The 23,631-nt window shown below is 42.5% G+C and overlaps 1 long non-coding RNA gene across 1 annotated transcript in view; it reads left to right on the top strand.

Annotated features, from left to right (window-relative positions):
- The first annotated feature begins 100 nt into the window (after positions 1–100).
- LOC141729171 (uncharacterized) overlaps positions 101–23,631 on the top strand; it is a 28,381-nt gene continuing 4,850 nt past the window's right edge. The window contains exons 1-2 of the long non-coding RNA XR_012580460.1: positions 101–480; positions 12,388–12,887. This is a non-coding gene — a long non-coding RNA (uncharacterized LOC141729171). The remainder of the gene's footprint in view (positions 481–12,387; positions 12,888–23,631) is intronic.

The raw sequence follows: 23,631 nt of genomic DNA, 5'->3' as shown, positions 1-23,631 counted from the left end.
AAAAGAGAAGACAGTCGTTGTAAAAGAAGAAAGCCAAAGGGTTACTTCCCCCCCTCCTCCTGTTTCCAAAAGCCCTTTCCAACCAGGCCTGAATGAAAGCGAAGCGCACAGGCCCCGAGCTCGCTGGGGCCCCACCATACGCCCAGAAGGAAGAGTGGTGAGAACAGAGCAAACCGGGAACCCAGCTGGGCTGAATGTGTTTATTCAACTCCTTTTAGTGATGCCACCACTTCGCTAATTGCCGAAAAGAAAATGACCTCCCTGGCGTGGCCGGGGGCCAGAGCCGTGGCACTGCGGCGGGGGCTCCCGGTGCCCGCGCGTTCGCTCGCACACTGCGGGCATTCAGGCTCCGGGCACCGCATTTCTCTCTCGAGTAAACTCCTCTCAAGTAAACACGCTCGCCGCAGGGATGCATTTGGCCTTGAGTGGCAAGGGACAGAGCCAAGCCAGCACCGTGCCAGCAAAGATAATGGAGCCAGGGTATGTGTATTCTGTTGTGTCAATTTTTTTCCCAAGCTGTGGATAAACAGGAAGTCTCTTCCAAGCTGTTTTTCTTCCTTCCTGTGACCCCCCTCCCCCCGCCCAAACTTGCCCTTTTAATGAGTCACAATTTTGACATTTGAATGCATGACCCAGCAGAATAAGAAAAACTTCCATAGTTTCTGCAAGAGGGGGACTCAAGAACTGAGCTAATGCTCCTGCCCACAGCAGGTTAGTAGGAGTCAAGCTGAGCTGTCACTGGGGGCGTAGCGCTTTGCTTCAGGCTGTGGCAGGACAGGACTTGAACAAGCATCTGAGTATTGGCTTCTGCTCTCCATTCTCTTGGAGCCGGAATGGGAGGGAGGAATGGTCTTGACAGCAATTCAAAAAAATTAGCAAAAAGCTTTTCTTTTTCAATGGGCACACAGGAGCTGTATGGGACTTCTAATCCCAAAGGCTTCACACCCTGTGACCGTGATCACAAAGGGTTTTGAGGTGAAGAGAGAGGCGAAAATGTTGATTCCGTGATGAGAAGGCTTGATTTATTATTTTATGACATATATATTACATTATGACTATACTAAAAAGAAATAGAAAGAGAAGTTCTCAGAAGGCTAGCTAAGCTAAGAATAGATAAGAATGAATAACAAAGATCTGTCTCTCGTCAGAGAGAGAGAGCAGCTCTGCCGTGAGTGGTCAGTAAATCCAAACATCCACAGAAGACCAATCACGGATCCACCTGTTGCATTCCACAGCAGCAGATAACCATTGTTTAGATTTGTTGCTGAAACTTCTCAGCTTCAGCAGGAAAAAATCCTAAGAAAGGATTTTAATGAAAAGATGTCTGCGACAACACCCCAATACTTGTCACACGACACTGCGGCTGCAGTGCTGCGCTCCATGAGAGCCGATTAATAAACCAAGGCCCAAACCAAAATGTAACCAGAAATGTGACCTGGGCAAGACTGTTTGAGGCCTGTTGTAGAAACCACCTCTAGCATCCCTCAGGTGTGTGTTAGTCAGGCATTGTTCAGCCGACAACCACAGTTCAGCAAGGGTGGAGAGACAAGAGTCAGAACTTCTTCCCGTGGTGGCCAGGTCAGGGTGACATGAGCAGCCTCCCTCTGCTCACCACTCTCCTGACATGTCCTCACGCTGACACTTGCATGCTCTAAACTGAGGGAAACTCAGACTCCCCACAGAAATGGTCACAGCCTGTCTGAGTTCAAGAAGAGTATGGACAATGCTCTTGGGCACCTGCTGTGATTTTTGGGGCGTTCTGTGCAGGGACAGGGACTGGACTCCATGATCATTGTGGGTCCCTTTTAACTCAGAATATTCTATGACTCTACAAAACTGTGAATGCAACTCAGGTATAAATTTCATCTCCTGCCCTGCTGGTGTTAGCACTCAGTTGTAATGCATGCTATTCCTAAGCTGAATGCTTTCCTTATTAACTAGTTTCCTTGATTTTTAAGAACTCTTAGTATTTAAGTTTACTATCTAAATAATTTCAGATTTGTGGCTGGCTAGTAGTGATAGCAACCCAGAGAGGCATGTGGATGTAATGCCTATTTTATACCCCAAAATGCTACACTGTGCCATTAGTATTGTCAACTATCATCTCTTTCATTCCTGATCTGTTTCTTTGATGAGTTTTTTCTTCTTGTTTTCCCTGGGGAACTTGAATGGCATGAGAAGTTACAGCAGAGGAAATGTGCAAGTGTGGTTTTACAGAGAAACAGTGGTAGTCATTTCACAAGGACAGTGAGAACTTCCTGCTCGCCTGCTTGTGTTTGCAACTTTCTTTAAATCCCCACAAAATCTGATTAATAACCAAGTTTCTTATAAGATTCATCTGGCCAGGAGGAGGCTCTGACACCAACACCACATAACAGGGATGGGGAAAAAAACCCCATGGTAAATCTCGAGGGAGGATCAGATATAACAGTTTGTGACCTGAGGCATTTGTTTTTGCCCCTTTCAAAGTTGTGGCCAGGCAAAATTTTCTTTCTGTGATTAAATTCAGGGTAATTGAATGCAAATGTCTGGGGTGGGGGGTGCTGCTGGCAGTGTGCTGAGTAAGGGTGGGAAGACAGGGAGCTCTTGCACCAGTGAGGTTTTGACTGAGGCTCGGGGGACCTGCCTGGTAAACAGCGGAAATTAGAGGCTCTGCAAACTCACTGTCAGTGGCTCTGAGGTTTGTTAGGTCTCACGGTCTGCTCGCACCCAGACAAGGGAGATGCATGGAAAGTAAGAAAAGCTTATTGCTGATCAGTCACATGCTCACACACACTCTCATCGCCACCTCCGCTCCAGTGTGGAGACAGTGCCATCTGGCAAGGGAGCTTGGCAGCTGAGCAGTGGTGATCCCATTAAGCACTGCTGCCCCATGCTGCACGCCTGGCTGCTCCTAAGGTGCTGCCCCTGCCCACAGCCCACTTCTGTTGCTGCTCCTGCTGAGGCAGAGATGTGGAGAGCTGAGGTGCACCCAAGCTGTGCACCAAGGTCTCCGTTGCGCATTTTCAGTTGGAAGCCCATGGACTGGACCTGTCTAGCTTTTCATGCTCTGGTCCCACTTGTTTCTCAGCTGTTTTCCCAAGCCAGTCAGTCCTATGACAGCACACTGTGGGAAAAGGTTCAGAGCTACACATTTTAACAAGCCTCTCAAGAACTGCAAACCCTCTCACCGATCCCACAATTCCTTGCCGGCCTCCAAAACCAAGGACAGAATTGACTTTGGAGCCCAGAGCATCCCCCACAGAGGGGCTGCTGCTTCCCTTCCCTGCCATCCTGGTCCCTTGTGGAGTGGATGCTTGAATACTGCAGCCTTGAGCATCCTTTGGCACACAGCTGCCAATGACTTCTAAATGGTGACAGCTTATGGGAGACCACAATGTATTAAGGATCTGTTGTGTGCAAGGACTTGTCAGTTGGATTTCTGTCCTGTGGCCAACTGTGTCTGCTGCTCTGTTGGCTGCTCTGCTGAAGTGCCATGGGAGTGGCTCACTAAGGAAGGGAAGCAGAGTCATGCCCAAGGTGTGCCTCCTGTCCTGAGCCTTTGTGAACATGACATCCAGCTTGCAAATGGCAGAGACTTTCACAGGGAAGGACCAAACCCCCTCCACTTCACTTGCCACAAAGGGATCAACTCTAAGTATGTGAGAGAATTTTATAGACACAACATGCCTCCTAAGGAGGAAGTTCATGCTGCTATCTGTGGTGATCTCCCCTGAGAACCTTTATATCTCTAAAAGAGTATGCAAGTCAATTGGTGGAAAAACAGACTTTTCAACAGCCAGTAATGAAAAAAGCACGATTTCCAAGCTGTTCTGCAAAGACATCTTTTCCTCCATGTTATTTGCAGAGGTAAGAAAGATTAAGTGGAGATTAGCATGCACAAAAACACTGAACCCACAGTTACCAAGAAGAGACCTTAAATCGTTGTAAGTAGTGTTCTCAAAACATAACTGTTAAAAAGCAAATAATAGTGATGTTCACTTTGTGCCTTAAAAATAGCAGGATTTGGAGGACAAGGCTTGACTTTGAAGCTAAGTGGGACACAGGCTGTTAACAAGATTTAAGAAACTTCCAGGGTCACATGTGAAATGGTGGGTTACTGCAACAGTGAAGGCTGTTTTAAATTAGACTTTGTTTTCTCCACAGAGGATCTTCTAAAAATAGGCTGGCTTAAGACAGTCTCCCTTATTTTGGCAAATTTGAGTTTTCTGTTTGGTCTCTGAAATTTGTGTGGCAGAGGTTGCTGTTGGGCACCTTCACCTAAGGCAGGTGTTGGAGAAGAAGGGTATTTTCACCAACTATAAACATTAACTTTATTTTCCCTGGAACTGAGCAAGGGAGCTGGAGCTGTAGGTTCTCTGGGGAAAGCATTTCCTCCTCCTTCTCCTTGTCCTTCCTCCTGGTGCTATGGAACTCCACCAGCATCTCTAGCCTCTGGGTGCTACTACAGACCAAACAGCAAATAATAACACTGCTCTGAAACAAGAGAGAAGCAACTTGATCAGTGCAAACTCGGTGTGATCACTGCTGCCTGTCTCAGTCTGGGCTGCTGCCTACCCACCTGGCCAGGACAATATAGTGCCAGGCTATCAACACAAGCAACTGGGAGTCTTTAAACCACCTTGAACAACAGCAGTACTGAGGTGTTGGACTGACACACTAAATAGGTGCAACAAAAGACTACTATTAAACTAAATTAACATTTATCAAGAGACCTGAACACAGATCTGAGCATCTAACTTTAGGGTTGGAGTTGCTGCTGACCCTTCTGCAGTGGAACTCTCCCTGGGCTGGTGGGTTTTCAATTGGCCTTGGGCACAGCTTTTCAGCAAACCACCCAGGAAGTCACAGAGATGAGGGGAATGTCAGGCAAACCACACACGAGCACACACTTGTATTTCACATTCTTGCTTTCTTGCCCATCCATTGATCTTCTAAGATCCATAAGGCAGGCATCTGGGTGTAAGCCAATTTCTATACTAATAAGATGCTAGGACACCATTTTAGACACATCTTTTTGACACTCACTGTCTACAATATCCCTTCATCATTAGTACTCTCACCCAAAACAGGACAGTACAGCAGAAATGTTCTGACAGGATCTCAGCATATTATTTTCCCCTTTTTTTCTGGAAATAGCCTCAACATATTATTTTCCTCATGTATGAGAGGTAACAGCACAAAATTTTAACCCTGCCAACGTGTTCAGAAGCATCAAAGACTTTGCATGTATAGAATGCCTCCAACAAGACCACAGAAACTTGCAGTAAAATTTGCTTAATTCACAGTCAAATCAAAAGTAGAATTAATATTTTTCTTTTCTTTTTCCACCTTGGTTGTTCTTCAGATGCACTGAAAACACATATCCTGGCATTTAAGCAGGTACATCTTTTTAGACACCTTTGAAATAGTTTCTTCCAGGATCTCCTTGTGAATCAGTTCCTAGATTTGCGTAGCTGGCCCTGGTGAGAATGCTTTAAGGGGCCCACTCTACATATGAGAAAGACTAGTGGCAAGAAAGCCAAGAAAGAATGTAAAGTTTATTTTCTGCCTCTGCTACTAAGTAATTAACAAGTCAAGAGAAATTAGTCAATAAAGTGATTAGGGACTTTTAACAGTCACCTCACTCTTGTATCACTTCTGCAGCACATGCTACAAAGCAATTGGCCTTCTCAGTCAGTGCAAAACCTGCATGATGCCTTCAGATATCCTAGTTTCATTTCATTTTTCTCCTCTCTTGGGCACTCTTATTTTCATGTTTCTATTCTATTTACGGAAGAGAATTTCTGTTCTGCTGTCACAGACAACTTCCCTTTGTGCCCTTAAGCTGCACTGTCTCATCCGGTGGGCTCACCTGCACTGCATTTCTCTTCCTCCTGCCCACCCACCCTCACTCCTCTGTGTGCCCTCTTCCCTGAAGAATATTGCACCACCACCCTGGTGCTGAGCAGACAGAAGCAGTGGGGCCACCATTCCTGTTGTCCAAGGAGTCCTATTGTCTCCTGCTGTCCCTCTATCCCTCTGTGAAGACAGCCTGTCCCCCTAACTGTGGGTATCAAAGACAGGAACCAAAATCCTTCATTGGTTTCTCTAAGTTGGAAAGATGCTACAGCCTAGTTTGTTGAGTCTTTTTGAAGGCCAGGCCCATGTGCCAGCAGTTCAACAGCCAGCTCCAGATCACTCTCCAACACAACTAGAGCTGCCCCTACTCTGTGCTGAAATACAAGGGATATATCGCAGAAAAAAGGCACAACCAGGGCGTATTATTAGAGAACCAGGATAATTATACCTACAGTGTGACCCATTTTTGCTGCTATTGGAGGATAGCATTATAGGTTAATGCCTAATAATCTGTCATTAACATCCCTAATTGTATGTTTCTGTAATTGGACACCATGGAGGGGGAAGAAGGTGACAATGTTCATTTTTTGCATTTTAGAGGTGAATTGCAAAGGATTTAAGAGTAAGAATTCATAAGTAGGGTAAATGGAAAAGTTGCATCCAAGGTGCAAGAAGAAAAGATCAGTGGTGATCAGTGAGTGATTTACCTGAGAAAGCCATGGGACAGCTTCTTGGCTTCCTTGCTGCTGGGAGTGAGGTCATGAGTGCTGCAATCCAAGTTCAAAAGAATTGTTTTATGCTGTCCCTATGCCTCTGCACAGCCTGCAATGCAGGCCAGCTTCCAAATGGGCACGTTAAAACAAAAGAATTGTATAAAGAAACAGCAAATAGAGTCCTTTGACTGTCTCGTGCTGTCAGGATGAGAGGGAATAACACTGTGTTTAGCAGAAAGGAACTGTCAAGCCAGTGAGGTTTTCAGTTTGATGTGTGTTTCCCATATATAATTGCCTTGAATAAGTTCACTGAACCTGCAAGGTAAGGGAGCAGGGAAGAGTACAAAATCATTTCTCATGGAAAGAGTTTGCAATTCTTTCCATGCAGTGGTAATTACTTATCTTTCTTAGTAATTTCTGGGCATTTATCTATATCCAATACACTCATTATGGGGAAGACATTGACAAAATCTCATATCCAATCTAGCTTTAAGTCAACTTACTAAATACTGAGATGTGTGAAAGAATCAAAAAAACACCAGGAATCTGTGATCACTTTCTTGGCTAACAGGTTATATTTTACCTCGTAAAAGGAAAAGAAAATGGTCTCAGAACTTCACACAAGTACTGCAGATGTCATTGGGCTAGGAATCCTATGTGACCATATTAAAAACTTGGAAGTTTACCAATCCATTCATGATAAGGCTTATGCTTGTGGTAATCTTTCTGACTTCAATAATATCATCCACATGCCCACATTAAACAGGCATGCAGTAGACAGTGACCTAAAGGTACTGAATGCCAGGGGAGGCAGTCACAGGGGAAAAATGTTTAAAGCAGGAACATAGTGTACATCATATGATGCTTGCTCCCTTGTTTGCCTCTGGAAATGAGGAGGTAAAAGATGTGGTGTGGTCTGCTCTGCTGTGGTCAGCAAGAGCCTGATTTAAAAAGCTTTTAAAAATATCAGTGGAGGTGGGAAGGTCTGCAGTCCTGTGCCCAAACACCTTGCTGACCTAATGCTTTTTATTATATAGTATTACAGCAGTACATACTTTTGGCACTTAAAAACACCCTGCTCCAATTCTTACTTCCTACTGAAAACTAAAATTTAAAAAAATGCTACCTTAATTCCTCTCAGATGGGGTAAGTTTATTTCAAGTGCCCTTTTTTATACCCTCACAGCACAGCCCTCCTTTAGAAAAAGGCTCTACCCTTCTGAAAGTCAAGTCCCTTTCAAATGTGTCAGATCAACACTCACAGCCCAAGGCTTTAAAGAAAATGAACTACTTTCGAACATCTTGGACACCTGGATCAGGTCCAGAAGTTGGTCCTTGCCCATATGAGCAGAACTGGTTCAGTATCAGCTAAATCTGTTAACACAAATTAGAATCTGGGGAAAAGCTAACCTCAAAGACTCGTGACTTTTTAATAGGCATTGGGGACCAAAAGCAGCACAAGACCAACTGGGATTCTGACCTAGAAACATTTTATTATCAGAAAGACAAAAAAGGGAAAAATAATTATTATGGGAACCATTAAAAATAAAAGAAAGAAAAGAAGTTCCCATAGTACTTGAGGGTTTCTGTTCAGACAGATCCAGCTTGTTAACTTTTGCACAGAGCTGTGCAAGATGAAGAGTGCAAAAGGGCAAAGGAAATGATGGAACCTGCCACACTGCACATGCAGAATCTGGAGTCAGACCTTTAACTTCATCTGGGGAGTTGCTACTGATTTATTCATCCACCCTTAGAAAAAGGAAAACTTGTACTGGATGATCACAAGATAGTTGGACATGAATCAAATTCCTTTCCAAATATGAGTCAGGACAAGAGGAATTTCAGAGAACAGCTGACTGCAATCTGTATTTTTGTCCTCAGAATATGTGTGGGAAAGATTTTAAGAAATAAATATTTCTCTGTTTAATACTTTGAATGTGAATCACTGAATCTTCAGTTCTTCAATAGCTCCTGTTAGGGAAGGAAGGGATTTTATTTTTTTTTTTTTCATTTTGCAGAGCTGTGGGAGAAACAAACACTGAACATCTTCACCAGAAGACAGTACCAGGTCAGGCACTTGACTCCCAGAGACCTGGGCTGTTCCCTGCCCATTTCCTCTCTAAGGCTAAAACATGCCAGACCAGACAGATTTGGCAGAACTGCAGGGCTGTTTCCTACAGCAAATCTACCTTTGAGAGATATGGGGACAAGCTTTCCTTTATGGAGATACAGCACAGGGCTTTGTCCAGCAAGGAGGTGTGATTGTCCAAGAGCTGGACAAAAGCACAGACCACACCTTTATGTACTGTTGATGGGTGAGATTTCTCGAAATGTCGTGTGCTTTATGTATGCTCAGTAGATGATACCTTTACAGGATCATTGCCTTCAAAAAGATCTTTGAAAATTCAGCATCTGCTTTACAGCATTTTCAAGACATATCCTCACTAGTAGTTTTCAAACAGGGCTGCTAACAACATACACTATTTCCTCAGGAAAGGTTAATCTTCAAATACCTGTTGTGGGGTCTGTTGATTCAACACTAGATTACCAAGGCCTCAATACAATGAAATTTGACACTTGTGGCATATATGAGACACATAGGTGGGCTGTGATCCATTTCTGTTTGGTTATGTTTTATTTTCCCATCACATGCTACTCAGCTCTGTGGTGGTGGGAATAGCAACAATGATGGATACCACTTTCATACAACATTACTCCTAGGGACCTCTGCTTACACAGAAAAATCCCCTGCTTAATGTTACCTCCAACCTATCCATGACTTTTGCAGTTTGTATGATACCAGCACAAACAAAGCAGAAGACAGAGCTCCCAGGTTTCACAAGCAGTTCAGAGACTGACTCACTGTATCACTGTGGCTAAAACTATAAAGTTTAGGTGTCTCAATTCACACATGCAGAAATAAGTGACTAAACACTTCCTGGTACCTACTTTGCTGGAAGATACCAATATTTAATGGCTGCAAAGTGCTCTGACAACCTAAGATGTAATTTTACTTAGGCATGCAATTGCCCATGTGCACTACACACGTTAAGAGCACGACAGTGTGTTCCACACAAAAAAATTAAAATACTTTGCAGTCTGGCACAGGGCATGTTGTAGGACCAGCAGAATAATTATAGCAGCTGCAGTTGGCACTTATTAGAAAATTAAAGAAGCTGTTAACAGGTCATTATTAATCTGTGACTACCTGCCTTAATAGTATTCAGTCAACAGGCATGAAGGTGAGGGGGTGGAGGAAGCAGTCACACCTTCCTCTAAGCCACTGCAGAAGTCCAATACCCTCATTTATCATCACTTTGTAATCTGCTTGTTTACTTCCCTCCTGGTGTCTCTTCCCACTGGCTCTTCTCCCACGGCTGACTCTCACACCAAAGGACTGCAAGGCTCTTGGCCAGGGAAGCCACCTGCAACAGCCAGTCCCAGGGGAAAGGCAGCCCTCTGCAGTGTCAGCCTGGTAGCTGTCTCCCTGCCTGTGAACACCTCTCCTAAGTGTACTGTCCTGCTTTTAAAGACTATTTTGTATGTAAGGTCCCCATCCATCTACAGCACACTAGGATTTGTTCTCTTATGTCTTGGTTCTTGCCTCCCTTGTGTAGGCAGATGGCTGGAACAGGAGGGAAAAGCAACTCGTTCCCTGCTTCTTCAGACAAATACACACTCTCCAGAGCAGACAGATGCCCTAAAGTCAGATTCAGGGCATCAGTTCCTCTTTTGGGTTCAGCTGTAGAGTATAAAACATTTGCTGGCTCTGGTCTAATGCTTTTTGACATTGTCAGGCCCCCTTCAGTGAACCACTGCCTTGTAACCGACTTGACAGCAAGTATTGTTCTACATTTATTAATACTGTACGTGTTATCTTCAAACTGACAGGTTCCAAGGCCAGGCATCAGCTGTGCTCAGCTCTGAGTTAGAAAAAAAAAATCAGACAATAGCACAGACCTCCTGCTGCTAATAAGTAAATAAATAAATAAAAACATGCCTTCACCATGCTACTGCCACATGGTTTTATCCTTTCAACCTCAATTTTGCAGTAATTTTTTTTTTTTTTGCTTGAAGTCTTAAAATATTAAGTACCTGCTTCCCTGCCCCCTCCTCTTCTTGGCTTCTTTATGAAAAGACTTTTGAGTCTTCTTTTAATTTATTCCTTCCTCTCTCATTTGGATGCAAACCTATATTGCAGAAACTTGAATCTACATAAAAGTTAATTAACTTCAGGAACTGTTTCTCCTTTCTTCTCCTTTCTGTTTTTTTTTGGGTTTGTTGTTTTGTTTTGTTTGTTGTTTTTTTTTTTAACTAAACCCACTATAATTTTCTATTATTTTTAAAATGTTCAGCTTAATGGGTTATGTTTACTTAGTCAATAAGCTGATGATGCCCACGACAGGACCAGAAGTGTTTGGTTAGCAGCAGGGAGGAAAAAAAAATCAATAACTCCAAGCATTTGGCAGCTTTGTGGGCAGGCAATAATTTGTATTCTCTGGTTTAAATCAATGACCTTCTTTTCTTTGCTGTTCCAACAGGAAATTATAAACTCTGTGAACACTATTTGCATAGTGCCTTCTGCCATACACTTGTATATGCCTGGGAAAAACAGTATGTTAACCCTGGCAGTGCTCCTCTGAGCTCCCTGTTAAAGAAACCCAGGTACTTTAGTACAGAGCTTTTCAGCAGGCACTTGTATTCATTAGAAGCAGAAACAGTCTAGAGGAAGATGTAAAAACAGCTCCTCCTCCACTTCCAACAGCACCACTCTGTTTGATAACAGCGTTGTCTGCTGTTAGTGGTATGAAAAAATGCCTTCCTTGTAACTTGGCAAGATGCTGTATTTTCAGACAGAAACTTGCTACTTCTACATTTGCACCTCTGTATCTTGCTTGTCAGGGTTACATTAATGTGCCAGCTATGATTTGAAAGTGCTGCTTTTTGCTTGAATTCAGCATTACAAAGTTCATGGTTTTGAAAGTTTCAGCCTCCCCGGTGCTGTCCTTTTGTAATGTTCACTAAAGAAGAAAAAGAAATAGCTCCCTTGTCTTGCCATGCTCATGGGAAGCTGTACCAGGAAGGTGATGATCCAAGAAAAGGATCCAGTGTTTAACCTGGCACTGAATTTGCCTTCCAGCTTTTTCAACTGCTCTACATTGCATTGAGTCCAGTTCAGATATTTTTTAACATGTAGGAGAGCTGGCATGCAAGAGGACAAGCTAGTCACAGGAGAGGGAGGAGATGTGTGACCCTTTTTACTGTGTGAACAGTGTGAACACAGTGAAGCCTCAAAGTCTGGGGTTCTTGCCTAGGGCCAGAGCTAAGTGTTGCAGCACCAGCAACTGGCACTATGTAGCTCCTGGACTCAAGCACCCCTTGATGTGCTTAGCTTCATCCTGTGCAGGAGAATGATATGGCAAACCAGTCTGAAAAATGTAATTATAGTCCCAGAAACTACCAAGGTCTCAGTTGTCTGCACTGAAATCAAATGCCATAAAATTCAGGCATCCAGATTTCTATGCTTTGCTTTTGTACATGACAAGTCCTTTCACAGTAGCTCTCAGCATTCCTCCTGTGCTCCCAAAGCCCCTGGCACAAAGCTGTAGTCATCAGGTGACACTTGCTGTATATTTATTAGTTACATCACAGTTCCCTCTCTGAAACAAAAAGGATGGGAATTTTTCTCAGAGTGAAAAGGAAGTAATATGCAATTCTTGCTCTCCTGCTTTGTTTCTATGAATTTGCCAGATGTAAAGTTGTCTATCCTGACCCTACAAGCATTTCACTCCTTCCCACTGCAAACTCTATGTGGTTATTGGGGTCTTTTCCAGATCTCCTGGCTGCTGGAGCACCCTTTACATTTCTCAAATTTGCTGCTTCTGATTGAAGGGAGCCAACCAAGAAAATGAGCTTCCTCTCTTTGTTCCTGACAAGAGACCATGTGTCCCAGCAGGGCTGAGGTCAGAAGGGATCTCTGGAGGTCACTTTGTCCAGTATCCCTGCTCAAATGTGGTTGCCCACAGGTGGTTGTCTAGAATGCTTTCCAGACAGCTTTTGAGTATCTCCAAGGATAGAGACTCCACAACCTCTCCGAGCAACCTGTGCCAGCTCCTTGTCAACCTCCTAGTGAAAAACCATTCCCTGATGTTCAGACTGCATCTCCTGTGCTTCAGCTTGTGCCCATCACCTCTGGTCTCATCCTTGGGCATTGCTGGACAGAACCTGGCTCCATCTTCTTCAGGTATTAACATACACTGATGGCATCCTGCTTGCACCTCCTCTATGCTGAATAATTCCAGAAAGCAGAGGGATAAATCACAGGATAAATTGGGTAGGTATTGCTCAATTTACTTTCCTCTATTAAGATGGTCATAAGCAAATGTTCCTTTCTCTTCCTGTTGTTTTCCCACTTTCCTTTTTTAACTCATGCATACATCTTCTAAATGTCATGCTCACTTTTTTCCATTGAATACCATGTACCTGGAATCTTTTTATATCACAACAAGAAATGTTTAATCTGGAAAGGCATGCAAATAGAATAGCTCATGTGAGAAATATTAACTGGTTTGGTTAGTTTTAGGCTTTGGACTGATTTATGCTTCCATGTGAATAAAACATAATCAGAAACTGTGGAGTGATACTATTGTATATACAAAGAGGAGAACTGTTCCTGTTACTCATGGGAACATATGGGCCATAATCTAATTTTTAGAGGTTGTGAAAGGTGTGCTAAGTGACTAATTCATTTCACTAATATCTGACAAGCCACTTTCATAATGGGAAAAATTATCTTCCTAGATAATTTGGTTTTTAACAACTTATCATAGTTGTTATTCTCCTAAGGGTGCATATTTTCCACTATGCAAAAAACTGGCATGGAATAAAAATGTTGATAGACTAAAAACCTGCATTTAGCTTTAAAACAGAAGTTTGTGGGTTTTTGGTTTTTTAATATGTGGAAACTATGGTTTTTGATATTTTTGCTCAGAAGATAACCATGTGCTTCATGTGGTTTCTGTTTACAAAAAGGAAAATGTATTTTCTGGGGAAAATAAACTAGATTACACCACAGGAAAAGGAGGTTTGATGTTTCAATATCCAAGAGTGCTCAGATGGAAATTCAGCTCCATAACCCTTTACTGAATTAAGGACATGGATTTTTCAGTTGTCTTTCTTTTTAAATATACTGTTGTGTTCATATTGAATTGAATGGGATTTGCTGTAGAAGTGAAAAGCAAGATTTTCTCTCTTTTCAGTTTAAAACCAGATAATGACTTTGCTGACTTCAGTAGAATAATTCTTTATTTATACCACTATAAGCAGGGGCAAAGTCAGATTAGGAATGTATCTCGAAGTGACAGTGTTCAGATACATATTGAATCTTTGTTAAATGAAGCATTTGCAAGAAAATGCACTATTCACTGCTCTTACTGTTCTCCTGGTAAATGCATTGTGAAACTGTTTGTGGTAGCTGTCTCTAATCTTTTTAATTTAATAATGAGGACCCACAGCATCCAAAATGTTACTCTCCTCATGTGATGCCTCTTCAGTGTAAACCCACCCCATCTCCAAAGTGGCAGAATTGGCTGACAGACCTACAATTTACCAGTTTGGCTCCTCTGCCTGAATGTGGCACAGATGAGGGGCAATACTTCCTTTGCTGACCTGGATATCTGGATCCATTAGACACACCCTCAAGTGTCTTACTTGTTGTTTTCCATTTATGTTGGCCATTCCTTTCTAACAGGCCATTCTCCTCCACCCAAGACAAGCAGCTAGGGGAGCAAATTGTTGAAAAGGCTTGGAAGCTCCTATAAGCATGGGATTTTCCCCTGGGCATGTTTTGTCTGAGTTGCTTTATGATGCAGAGGTCTTACTGGAAGAAAGAACTGGCCCTACAAGGTCTGGATACTTTGCTGAGAGATAAATACTGGTTAGCATACATAATTTCCAGTACTGCTGGGGAAAGTAAGAAGAACTCAGGCTTCTTTTTGAGCTTATGTAACAAGCTGCACTCCTCTGACTGTGGTTTTTTCCCAGAATCTGCTTGTTAACTATGATGCAGTATGTGCCTTTGTGTTTTAGGGGACTAAGAGTCTAAGCCAGTTTATTGGTGAAAACAACAACTTTCTCATTAAATGTTAATGGCAATGTTTTGATTAGTCCCAGGGTTCTGAGAGGGAGTTAAGTCCTTCCTTCAATAACCAGCAGTTACAGATGCAGCAAGTGTTAATAAACTCATAGGAAGCAAACTAGGTAGGCATACATTCCATCACCCAGAAAATGGATCTCATATAGCTTTTTGAAGGATTGCTCACACTTTACACAAAAAAAGTGTTTGATTTTTAATTGGAGATTTGGGCTGTTTGCAGCAGCCACAGCTGCAGTGCCATGATGTTGTTTCCCATTTCTCTCAGACCTGGTGTTTAATGTGCTCCCTTCCACACAATTTAAAGCTTAAAATGTCATCTGGTTGAAGAGTGGAGAGGTGAAGAAAGTCAAACAGGAGCAGCAACTGTTCTCACACTTTTAGCAACTGTGCTCAAATGTCAAAAAAAATAAATGTAAGAAATCATGAAAGATTTAAATAGCTTCATATCTGACATGAGCTTGTAATGCTCCAAATGGACTTTTATAGGGAAACAAGAGTAGTATATGGGTTTTGTGGGAATGAAAAAGGGCTTCACATGAAAGTGTGGCATGAGAGTTTTATCAAATGTTGGCCTAAAGGCTAACTGGACCCCGGATTTCAGCTCTGTGCCAAATGAGAGCAGCCAGCTCCTCCTACCCCATCACTGCTGCCATCAAGTCTTAGCTGGGAGAAACTTTCTGTTAAATTGAGCGCAACAACCCAAATTGAGGCTTTTGAATGGTTTATCCTTAGTGATACAGTGACCTTAGGAGATACTTCAGAGATACTGTATCCCAGCTGAAGGTATGGGTTTGGGTTTTTTTTAAAGGTTACCTTTGAAAGGTCTCTCTTTAGCTATATAGTAACCTTTCTGGAGACTGTGTCTTTAGGAATAGAGATTGTTACTTTGATCAGTAACAAGTATGATGCTTGGATTTTTTTACCTCAGTAAAAAAAAAAAAGGTAGACTGATTAAAACCACTTATTCTCTTAAGTAACAGGCCAGCTTAGACATCTGCTGCACTTTGCATTTTAGGAAATAAACTGGAGCTGCGCAAAGAAATCTAGAACCTTTGTCATGGCCAAGAAGCATGTCTGCTTTTTGCAATGGGCAGGGCTTTTCCAGTGGATCTACTGCAGCTTGCCAGCCTCAGCACTGCTGTAACTCAGGAAGCTCTTGACAGGCAGCCCAACTTCAGCACAGCACTAAGAAGACATCATTTTACTGCAGTTTTAGCACAACAGGGAGAGATCTGGCAATATTAGTGACCTCTGCACATTGTTGTGCTCTAGTGATTTTTTCCCTGGCTTAATTTCAAACAGTTGCATGATAGGCTGATGACCATATTTTAAACTCAGTCATGCTTGATGCAGTCTTGACTTACCTTATTTTGATTGAAGGTCAGTATCTACGGCTTGATTTTCAGGCAGCTGAGGAAGCAGGGAGTGCTACTTGTCCTGCAAAGCACTTGGTGTTAACAACAGGCCTTTTGGTGCCACTCCTCTAAATCTGTGGTTCGAGATTGCTATCACTCAGCCTGAAACTGGCCAGAAAGCCCTCCTGACAGCTCTTATCCAGACTCCACCTAAAACAAAAGAGAAAATGCAGGAGTGGGTATGTATCAGAGACAGGGGAAGAATATTCAAACATTCCTAAGGATTCAACATGGTCACTCAACCTCCCACTCCAAGACATCTAGCACTGTCAGTCCTACTGCCGTAATTTTCCTTATAACCCGTTTATAGTAAAGAGAGAAACTGGTACATGATATTTTGACATGACAGCAGCGCTATAAAAAACATCAAGGATCTCCTGCAGCCTTCTCCAAGCATTCATAAAAACCTTATGAAAATAACCACACACTCCTTTGCATGAAACCATGCCTGCTGGCTGCCTGAATGGTGCTAACAGTATTTGTAAAAGGCAGGTAACAGACTGTGTATGTCAGCCCTATAACTAAATGTAATTTTCATAATAGACCTTCTTCCTATACATTTCTTCCTCTGTTTGTAATGATGAATAAATCCACAACAGTCCATGAGCTGGGATTTCTTGTTTGGCAGTTTATCCAACTTTTATGAACTAACCTACCTGAAAGTGGCACTCCTAATGACACTTTGCATGTATCAGTCTTTGCACATGCAATATTTTGCTCTATAAGTACCAGGAGGAACAAAATAGAGGAACCAGTGCTTTTTAAGGTTTCAGTCTGCAACCAAGACCTTAAAATTTGTAAGCTGTGTAAGAAGTGGAATAAGAACATCTGACACACTCCAGATCTGGGCCTTTTGGAGTCTCCAAGGCTGACACAGAGCGTAGTTCCCTGCAGCATTTCCCCTGCAGAGGAGATCTAGATGTTCTCCAATATCCAGCTACAGGCTGCCACAAAATTCTAATGTTTTCATTATCTCAAAGACCCTGTGTGTCTCTGTCAGGTCTGTTGTAACAGAGAGGGAGGTTCCCAAATTTTATGTATACAGACGTGGATACATGCAGAACACATCTGTTGAGAACAGCCATTTATGCAGGAAACCAGGCTGGAATATGAGCAAGTCAGTCAATAAAAAGTTGGGCAATTCTCAAGACAGCAGTTAAAAGGTTGATAAACATTGGCAGAAGTCTATGAATGGGACTGAGCACTTGCTACAGCACTGTGTACTGTGGCATCCCAAGAGCAGCCTCTTGAGTACTGCCAGCCTGCATGGGTTAATCTCAGAGTACCACCAAGAACAGCCTCAACAGAAAGGAGGCTTTCATTCAGTGGTCACTCAGCCTTAATTAAAAGGAAACTTTTCAATTAAACTTCAATGACATCTTCTGAATAGAAGTTTTACACCTACTATATTTCTTTTGGACAAAACAGTCTGCTCAGCTGTATTCCCAGCTGTACATTCTTGTTTCTCCCAGCTTGCTGGCATCCATAGCTATTTAGAAAGCAACTTTGTTATGTCAACTGCTAGGATTTTCTACAGTACATATTACATCACCTTTCCTGAGAAACTTGTTTGAGCAGATCCCTTTTCTTACTTTCTTGTTTCATAATGTCCTTCACATTCCTCTTTCAATATTTGCTGTTCTCTCTGTAGAAGTTCAGTTGCTGGCATTTTAAGGAAAGGTTACATAGCAAAAAGGTCACTAATAGAGTTTTTTTTTTTCTCCCTGCCCCATACTCCTGGAGAGAAGCTCTCTCTGCGCGGCACCTTTAGAGAAAGGTTTAGAGAAAGTTTTCCCTTAAGAAAAACCTACAGCATTCACTGCCAGTTTCAGAACAAGAAAAAAAATTTGGAGTATAAGTTACTTTGGCCATTTTAATTCTAAAGGTGTAGAAATAAGGTCCAGCAAATAAGGGCAAAGCAAGAGACAAAACCAAATTATGCTGTGGTGCAAGTAAAAAGCGAAATCCCAAAATTTCATCCTTGTCCCTGATGCTTGGGTGACTGTACCTCTGATCAATTTGTTCTTGTGCCTCTGCTTACTTCTTGTTGAGTCTTGATCCTTATGAAACAGCCTTGGAAATCAACAGTCAGAGTTCTTTCAAAATGCCCCCTACATAAAGATGTACCAATTGAAGTTTGATCTGCAGACAGCTGAAGGTGTTGGGAGCCTTCAGTTCAGGTCCAAAGCCTTCAAAGCAGGCAAGGTAAGAACAAAGTGTGTTAAGTCTGGGGACAGGATTTGGAATAAGCTGGAAATGAAGCATAGGAAAAAAGAAAAGACAGACATTTCTAACCTTAGGTGCATAAATGGGTGGCTCCATGCACATGCTCACTATGGGAATGCATGCACACACAGGTGTGAGCTGGCACAGGAGCTGGCTGCTTGCTGTTTATTGATGCGGGCCCTTGTACAGCCCTCCTTGCAGCATGGGGTGTGTGCAGGGGACACACACATGGGGTGAAGGGCTCCAGCTCAGAAACACGGTAAGGATGCTTATTTTGGCTACTGCTGAGTGCCTGAGCATGAAGTTGGGAGGTATCTTTTATCCAAATGCAGTTCTTTCTTTTAAAAACAGTGGCTCCCACATGATCTCCTTCACTTGTTTGAATTTTTCTATATAAACAATAGAGAAGGAAATCTAATTTCCAGTCTAGGAAAGGAAACACAGCTAAGTGAACACTGTTAGCAAAGGCAAGCATATTATCTCTGCCTGTTTGAGAACCCACTGAGTTGAACAAAATCTTTTCATCAGCTGCAGTAGTCTTTATTACACTCCATTTGAATGATCGGTTTAGGATTAAACATTTCTTGAAAGACACACTGCTTTTAATACCAAAGCATTTTCCATTCCATTTGCTTCATTTTAGCAAAATGCTGAATGATCTGTGTCATGTTTAACAAGAAGAGTAACTGAAACACCCTGCATCCTGCAGAGTTGCTTTGTGGACTTGTGTTTTTTAGATCTCTGAAAAATCAACATTAAAAAACACTAGCAAGCTATTTTGAACAACCAGCATAAATTTAGTACAAATAAGACCTCATCTTTACTGGAAAACCTTTAAAGAGGTCATAAAAACAAACAAAACAATTCAAAACCACTGTGCTTCAACAGCAAAATCATCTAAAATTTAGCTTAATCCTTTTAGGATCAGGAGTCTGGACACATAACTAAAGCAATGGAAAATAAAATAGCCAAGCACTGGTATCCAGTTAATGTATCAGCATACTGATCATGGTATATAAACAATGCTAAAAGAACAGGAAAATTATTAAAGCAGAAGTCAATACTTCATTTACTGTTCTGCTGGAATTCCTGCTTAGGAAGTCACTAATACACATTCATTATGAATACTAGAAGTGAGTACAGGCAGGAACTTGCCTGTTACCCAAATGAGTATGACTAGTGCTGAATGAGTCTTTTACTAATCTCTTTTAGAGCCTGAACTTCATTTCCAGAAAGGCAAGATTATTTGCGAGGCTCCATTTTTCCAATTAAATGCAGAATCAAACACATGGAGTTCTTCCAAGAGGTCTTTGGGTTTTAGTTTCTTCTGAGCAAAAAGAATATCAGAGTAACAAAGCCCAAAGAACCTGCTTTAAACTTGGTTTGCCAACCTCCCAACTATATGTTGGTATGGGAATTTTATTCTCTTTTCTGGAAGAAAGAAAAGAAGAGGGGAAAAAACCAAACCAAAACAAAAAAGGAAAACTAGCCCAAAGCAGTATTCTGTTCTTGTTCCAGTTGATCTGTTCAGAATTTTGTCATTGGCCTTTGCTAGATGAGAAACAGCACCACTCCCATGGTACAGCAGGACCCCCATGTCCCTTTTTACAAAAATCACTCATAAGACTACTAGTGCTTTCCCACTTTTCCCGTCTTAGGAGTCTCAGGTGAAGAGACAGCTGCATCATACCAACCTATTGGGAAACATTAGACATGAGGCGTGTCTTCCAAAAGGTCTGAATCAGGACTGCAGTGCCCAAATCAGATGCCTCAAGTAGGGAGGCAGTCTCAATCCAGACTACCCTTTCCCCTTCCCAAAATGCTGAAGTTGCTGATTTTCCCAACTTGCCTTTTCAGTTCCTAAGGATTTCTGTTAGAAAGAGGTGATACAGGAATTCAGTTTTTACAGCACCAAAAATGCTGCAATGAGAGACTCAGCTAATGGCACTGAGGAGCACTTCTGTCACATACAGGAGCCCTGTGTAGGATGGGCTGCTGTCACAGGTAAATCCAGCTGGCTTAGTAACAGACTGGAAGCTATGGCTTCTTCCAAGAAAAGGCAGACTTATGACAAACCAAGGGATATGACACAGGAAGGGAACTTCTACTTCCATTTTTATGCCTTCCTCCCTTCATATTTTATTCCTCGTCCTCCCACTCTACTGCAAAAATCCAAAATGGTCATTTTATAGCTAGAGACCATGCCAAAGACTTGTCTCCTCTCTTGCTCTGTTTGAGTTAATCATTCCCAGCAAGCTTTCTGGGGTGATGAGTCAGTAACACAAAGAAATGACAGATTAGATGTGATATTTATTTTGCTCTGCTTTTTTTTAAAGCACAGCTGTCCCCCCACCTGAAAGAATGGAGGAAGGGGCAATCAAATGCACTGTAGCTGGGAGCTCTAAGGATAACACCTCCAAACTCTTCAGCTTGCCATAAAAGGCTTGCAGTTTTTATATTCTTTTTGCTGTATGTTTACTCAGCAACACTGTTTCAGAAGTTGCAACATTCATCTTTAAACATTAATTACCAAGGCATGGTTGCTTCAAAAATCCACTGCCTGAGGCCAGGGCCTAGGAAGTGGAAAATGTAATTTCAGAAAGCGATGAGAACAAATGCTGAGCCTTTTAATTGCAGGTTGGTACAAATGACTAACAGTAAAGCAAAGCCCATTTTGGACAAATTTGTTGTTCTGCACGTCAAATTCAAAATTTAGCAGTGAGTTGCCTGGGGTTTGTACTTTTCCCCTATTCTCTTTGTAAAGGTCAAGAAACAGACGAATTTTTGAGGTAGAGGAAGTACTTTTCTAAAAATTCAGTAAAAATTATTTACAAGAGAGAGAGAGGAAGAAAGCAAGAAAGAAAGAAAAGCAGGGAGAAAAGAAAGACTAAATGATGCATGCAAAGTCAGGCAATAGTTGCACAATTGGGCAATTGCTGTGCTCTTTTAGACCTCCATTTCAGGGTGAAGGCTGCAGTGATTCTCAGCATCTATCTCCATCTCCCTCGGTTCTGCTGAAATTTACCTGGAATCACCAACAGTCTAACAATGGATCAGGCCTGCTTTATCCTGTGTGGCAACACAAGATTAAATGCTGCTGTGACTCAGCATTGCCACACCAGATGTCCCAGCCTGATGCCAACAGAACCAGTGCAATAGCAATGGCATCTTCATCTCCACCCTTCTGGCCTTGTTGCTGGCAGAATGGGGACAGCCCTGTGTGAGCACCTTTGCAGGGCATCAGAGGCACTTCTTTTCACACAAAGGTAGAGAACTTGTTCATTCTAGCCCCACACTGCCACACCTGGGAAAACACACCTGATGGGAGATGTGACTCAAAGCCTGATGGGTCTGAGGCTGGTTTGCATGACCATAGGACAGACCATACAAGCAGGCTCTGTGATGGTCCTAAAGTTGCACACCAAAGTCTGGAGGCCAAAGGACGATTATCACAAATTGTGATAATCATCCTTTTCCCTGGAAAACTCCAGTTCTGCTTCTGGGTGTTCTCAGAAGCACTTCTGGCCTTGTTGCACTGCACAGCTTGTACCTGCCTCCCTGGGATTGAGAGATGTTGTGACTGTGTTTACACGGGTCTCAGGTTGAGGGAAGAGACAAGGATTTGACTCTATGCTTCAGAAGGCTTGAATTATTATTTTATATATATTGCATTAAAACTATACTAAAAGAATAGAAGAAAAGATTTCTTCAGAAGGCTAGCTAAGAATAGAATAGGAAAGAATGATAACAAAGGCTTCTGTCTCGGACAGAGAGTCTGAGCCAGCTGACTGTGATTGGCCATTAATTAAAAACAACTAACATGGGCCAATCAAAGATCCACCTGTTGCATTCCACAGCAGCAGATAACTATTATTTACATTTTGTTCCTGAGGCCTCTTGGCTTCTTAGGAGGAAAAATTCTAAAGAAAATATTTTTCATAAAAAATGTCTGTGACAAGATGTCATGCCACTTTCCCACCACAAAGGCCTGAATCACTAGATACACCAAAAATCTGCCTAACCTCTCATGTTTCATTCAGAGAAGCGGAGAGGTGGTGTTCATGATGATGGTCAGTGCAGCTCACCTCCTCTCCCAGTTGCTCTTAACAGTTTTGTACTGGAAGATTTTCCCCTGTGACCTGGGAGATCTGCTTTCAACATGCTCTGAGTACATTCTCTCGCTCATTCAGTATGCACCCTTCTGTCAAATGGGGAACAAAAGACCTTCACCTCATGGCTATTCTCACCAGGCCTGTGCTGCAGACCCTTAGCCACAGGCCAGTTTCTGCAGGATGGCTCATGACCACACTGTTCAGTTTGTTCCCTACTGAGTGGGGACCACTCTGAGCCACACTTCACAGTGCTCAGCTCACATTTCCTCTCATGACCTTGTAGTTAGTATTTTCTGTTCATGGGCTTGGTGGGTTTTTTCAGTTTAAAGTGTGAAGAATACTAACAGGTGTATGCTGCAGGCAATCAGAGCAGTGCTGAGTCAAAAAACTATAATGCCAAAAAAAAAATTGTTGTGTGCTCTAGAAAAAGGATGGGTGAGGGCATGAATTACACTATTGTCTGACCTTGGATAATGCTGAAGCACTGTCCTTGCTGAAGGAAACACATTTGGTGTCTTCCACATCTATGCTATCTGTTTGAAGCAAACCTTGAAGTGCTCTACACAGCTGACAACACTCACATTTCCCACTGGGGATCCCAATGGATTTGTTCCAGAGGAGTGCTCTGACACTGACAGGTGTTGGGCATACTGACCATGGGTAGTATGAATGACCCAGAAACCCACTGCTGGAGAAGAGCAGCAGTGCACCAAGTTCAGCCACAGCATTTTTAAGCAATAGCTGTTGTACTTTGATAGGGTCCATGCAGTTCACTCTCCCAGACAGAGCACCAAACAGAACACCAAACCTAAGTGAAACACAGTGATGTAGAGCAGCCCCCAGTTGGTGTGTAAATTGGTCAGTAAGGAAAGATGACACACATTTTCCACTGTTCTCTCACACCTTCAAATAATCAAGATGAGTACTGCATTTGTAGGGTGATGTCTGGAAGCATGCAGGAGAACAGCAAGACTTGAAGTGTCTCCCATCCTCCCCCCACTTTCCCAGAAATCCAGTGGCCACTTTCACTCTGTTTTATCACAGGTATGACTGAGAGGAGTCTCCTGTGGCTGTGCCTTTTTAAATGTCACTGCTGCTCTATGGGAACCCAGCTGCCACTATGTTTTCCTGACCGCCTCTAAAATGATTGTCAAGGACAGAAAATATTAA

Source organism: Zonotrichia albicollis, chromosome 1 (genome assembly GCF_047830755.1).
Source record: "Zonotrichia albicollis isolate bZonAlb1 chromosome 1, bZonAlb1.hap1, whole genome shotgun sequence".
NCBI classification, from domain to species: Eukaryota; Metazoa; Chordata; class Aves; order Passeriformes; family Passerellidae; genus Zonotrichia; species Zonotrichia albicollis.
The sequence above is the reverse complement of the archived record's forward strand: the minus strand, read 5'-3'. Positions and strand labels throughout refer to the sequence as shown.